The sequence below is a fragment of the Limulus polyphemus genome, unplaced genomic scaffold (genome assembly GCF_000517525.1).
Source record: "Limulus polyphemus unplaced genomic scaffold, Limulus_polyphemus-2.1.2 Scaffold9715, whole genome shotgun sequence".
Lineage (NCBI taxonomy): Eukaryota > Metazoa > Arthropoda > Merostomata > Xiphosura > Limulidae > Limulus > Limulus polyphemus.
Window position 1 is genome coordinate 9,051 of NW_013675325.1, and position 5,334 is coordinate 14,384.

Genomic DNA, 5,334 nt, shown 5'->3' on the forward strand with positions numbered 1-5,334 from the left:
AAATTGTGTCGACTGGTTACTATATTGTAGAAACAATGTATACATAAATTGTTACATGTGATGAAAGAACAGTAAATTGTGTCGACTGGTTACTATATTGTAGAAACAATGTATACATAAATTGTTACATGTGATAAAAAAACAGTAAATTGTGTCGACTGGTTACTATATTGTAGAAACAATGTACACATAAATTGTTACATGTGATGAAAGAACAGTAAATTGTGTCGACTGGTTACTATATTGTAGAAACAATGTACACATAAATTGTTACACGTGATGAAAGAACAGTAAATTGTGTCGACTGGTTACCATATTATTCTAGAAACATGTATAGATAAATGGTTACATTTGATGAAGTAAGAGTAAGTTGTATTGACTGGTTACCATATTATTGTTTATAGTTACATGACATATAAAACTGATTTATAGAAGGTGAAGTTATCTAAAGAAGGATATATTGTTGTATAAGAAGCTCTTATTGTTGATTATTAGAGATTTAAACAGTTGCTAATGGAAGTTAAATGGCACTTAATTAAGACCTAAAGCTAATTTAACATCTTTCATGTGTTGTCTGGGTTTTTTATATTCAAACTTGTAACTATTTTGTGTGTGGTTTCTTCTCTTCAATGTTTTTTTGTAAGAATAAGTGAAACCATATAATTATGAAATACAGTTGTACCTTTATCTCTATGGAAACTCGTATTTTTGAGGTTTATAGAAGCTAATACATATTGTTTCACCAATATTAATACACCAGGACACGATTTTTCTTATATGGTGTGTCATGGTCGTCGCGAGAATGAGGCTGAGCGTTTTGACGAGTAAACAAAGCAGATTCTCCTCATTCATTCTACCCCTAACTACAGCCAATACATAAGTCATCAGGTAGTTAAACATAAAGATCCACACACTGATATAACTTATTAAACCTCACTCCTTTCAAAGGTAAGGTTTATTAGTGAACTTATGTCTTTTAAGTGGAAAATAAGTGTGATAACCACAGCCCTATGAGTGATAATAGAAGCCTTTTAGGCCTATATTATAGTTAACAACCAGCTTTATACTTTACATCTGGCTCTATATAAACAAACCTATTCCATATAACTTCGAGCTGCCCCTTGTCATTATATTTTGATGTTTATGTTTCGGAATATATTTAGAGTACCTATGACTTAAAACAGGATAAAACATAGGAAAAGGTTACTGCTTATGTAAATGAGATAAGGGTGTAAATTTGGTGTATCTAGATTTACAGAAACACTTGACAAGGTGCCACATAATAGGCTTGTACAAAAAGTTTTCTGTATAGGTGTGGAGGATAAGTTAGCTAATTGGATAGAAGAATGGCTGGATGGAAGAAAGTAGAGGGTTGTTACAAATGGAGTTCAGTCAAACTGGATTAACGTCACAAGTGGGGTACCTTAGGGTTCAGTCTAGGAACCTTGACTCTTGTTAATTTATATCAATAACACTGGTGAAGGAATGGTCAATAAAATACTTAAATTTGCAGATGATATTAAGGTCTTGGGTGTTTATAGCTGTGAAGAGGATGCTGCTGATATAATAAAGGATTTACATTTAGTGATTTGGGCAAATGATTTTAATTATAATAAATGCAAGATAATACAATATGTAATTTGGATGGAAATAAACTTAACGAGTATTAACCTTAATACTGTCAAATGTTTTGAAAATCCAGATACACCAAATCTACACCCTTATCCTCATCTACATAAGCAGTAACATTTTCAAAGAATGTTAAAAAATGTGTACGGCAAGATTTTCCCTTAGTGAAACCATGTTTAACTATCCAATAAAATTATAAACTTTGTTATATGGTTTTGCAAAGCATATTTTATCAGACTTTCCAAAACTTTTCCCACAACTGATGTAAGACTAACAGGCTTACAATTACTGGATGATAATATAGTTTAACTGGTAATTATTGGCTTCAATGCCCTGTTATAATAATGATTCCATAAAGTTAACTTAAAGTTACAAAATCCTTCGAATAACTTCACATAAAGTGATTTGAAGGTATACAGATGGGTATTCAAAAACCACGTGCTGGTTTGTTTACTCGTCAAAATAAACGTGGTCAATATGGCCGCCGAAGCGTGTTCCTGTTGATTTATACAGTAAACGCCTATCAAATGTTACTACTTCCTTTCCCTACCTTAGTTGATAAAAGACAAAACTGAAGCAGATATAAAGGTTTTCATAAACTATTTGTCTACAACTTTGATCACTATTAATATTTGTTTATTATTCAAACGCCAGAAGGTGAAGTTTCTGCCTAAGAACTATGATGTGGTTATATTAAACTGGTGACTTCGATATAAATGTGATGTTTTAAGTCTGTTTTCCAATATATTGTAGCGTAAAAAGAAACGGCCATCATTAAGTATGTTATGTTTCTGTCGATAGAAAACTTACATAGGCCTAATTCTGCCCAAATTGTAATGTTTCACTTGTGCTTTCCTTAGTGTCTTTGAAACGTGCCTAATAATTTCTGGTGTTTTGGATTAAATATATATAAACTAACTAATAGTTGTTATTAAAAGCATTTTAGATGGATCCTAATATTTACCCATAGCTGACAAGTTAAAGCAGAGCCAGTTTTAGGGTTGTGCGAAGAGTGCGATCGGATAGGAGGCGCACTGTTCTTTGGGCACCCTTCTAATGCGGTCATTCCCTCACATGAGAAAGAGTGTTGAAGAGATAGCTCCCCCTACGTGTAGATTTTTACTGAAAACATTTTCTAATTACCTGTTAACAATGCCTTACTTAAAGAGGCCCCAATTGTAGACCTTGCTGGACAGTGGTCAGTCTTTTTTTATTTTCACATTCTATATTGTTACATTAATATATATATATATATAATTAACTTGACACTGATTGGCTGAAGTTCAAGTTGTGTGTTCAAACCTATTTTCACATGCAGTTGCTGTGTTTTGGTAACTCTGGTGCTTTAGCAACATCCACACTTTCATCTGGACTGAAGTGTTTATGTAGTGAAAACGTGTGACGTAGCTTTACTGTGTTTGTTAACTGGAAGTGTATTTTGTACCTTTTATTCTGTAGGGAGATTCTCTTATTTATAGGGGCCAAAGTCATCCTCATGTGATATCTCGACCCTTGTGGGCCATTTAGTAGTGGCTATATGGTAATAAACTGTATCTTTTGCCCAACGTGAATGTATAGTACGTCGCGTGACAATAACAGTTATGTTAGTTATTGGATGTACTTCCAGCTGAACAAATGTTTTTTTGTCTTTCCAGTGAACGATTTTGTCCTAACCTCGAGGAAACATTAAAATCAATTGTATTCGTGTGTGATAAATATTGTGTATAAATATAAAAAATTGATTTTTTTTGTGTACGTGCTCAGTGCCATCACAACAACAGCTTAATGTTTGTGTCTACTTGTGTAGTACCGTCTTTCCCGAAATGGTTGTGACGTATAAATTTCATTGGTACGGTTAATGTTATGTAATTATTTCCAACCTTATTTGTTATAAATACAAATCATATTATACTAAATATTAAATAAATGAGTTCAACTGATTCACTTTTATATTACTGTCTTGGAAGGTGTCAAAAACAAAACGTATTCTCAATGTCTTTTAAAACACGTAACATCAGCTAACACAGACAGAACAAGTATTGTTGTACTACATTAACAACAGCTAACACAGACGTAACAAGTATTGTTGTACTACATTAACATCAGCTAACACAGACGTAACAAGTATTGTTGTACTACATTAACATCAGCTAACACAGACGTAACAAGTATTGTTGTACTACATTAACATCAGCTAACACAGACAGAACAAGTATTGTTGTACTACATTAACATCAGCTAACACAGACGGAAGAAGTATTGTTGTACTACTATAACATCAGCTGACACAGACGAAACAAGTATTGTTGTACTACTATAACATCAGCTGACACAGACGGAACAAGTATTGTTGTACTACATTAACATCAGCTAACACAGACGGAAGAAGTATTGTTGTATTACATTAACATCAGGTAACACAGACGGAACAAGTATTGTTGTACTACATTAACATCAGCTAACACAGACGGAACAAGTATTGGGACTTTTGAATATAAAATTGTATTTTTGAAGAGCACACATTACATAAACAATGTTCTACGAAGAACATTAAGGATTATGATCCGAAGATAATTTTCCAAATTATAAAATTTAGTGTTTTCACGAAGAAACAAATATTTTTTTTAAAGTCGAAATACTTTTGTGTGTTTTAATACAACAATAATATATGATATCCAATTGTTTAAAAATCCTTCAAAAAGGAAAAATAGCAATTTTACTTTTTAAAAAAAGAGGGAATCCTCAATAGCCGCAATTGTAATTATGTCTCAAATCGTCCAAGAGATGAAGCTATGAGTTAAAAGTTTGTACTTGAAGAAAACATCGAACCATTCTATAGGCCGCAATGCCACTTCTAAAAAAAAAAGCACTTATCGTAAAAATATCCAAAGCAAGTGTTCTTTTCCTCAGCTGTGCAATAAGTTTAAGATGAGAATAATTTAAAAAATTCAAAAAGATATTAATATCTGAAAAATGTGGTATAAATAGGAAATATTATTCTCATTCATTTCGAAATTAAAGTAACATCGAAGGCTTTGGTTTTGTCATGAATAATTCTGCTAGCTTCGATTTGAACTTACTTCTGAAGATAAGAAAAATAATGGAAGTGTTTTCAATAAGAAGATTTTTCAATCATGATATCAAATCTTGAAGGTTATTACGGCAAGTTTATTAACTAATTCTACCTTTTAGATGGTGTTTATCGTGTGAATAGAAATTTATTTCTTAATTTTTAAACCCATATAATATTTGTCATTAAAGTCCTAATGCGTTAATCTTGCTATTTTTCTCAGAAATCAATACGATCGGAGACTTTACGTTTAGTTTTTCATCGAAATACGAACCTTTTCCGTGTTTCCAAAAATGTATTTTTCGTCGAAACTCAAAGACTCGGAAATCTCGAAAAAAATTATTTACCGTATTAATAGCCAAGAGAGACTCACTTGATGTGCGCTTTTCAAAATATAACTTTTTCAGGAAAACTCTCAAGATTTATAAGTTGTTTTGTCATGAATATTTCGGCTAGCTTCGATGTAGAAGAACATTATGGATTCTGTCCAAAGTTAGGGGATTTTTATGTTTGTTTTTATTCCGGAAATGACAGAATCATTTTCTAAACCTTAAAAGCGATATAATAGTTTTCGGGCCCGGCATGGCCAGGTTGATAAGGCGCTCGACTCACAATCTGAGGGTCGCGGGTTCGAA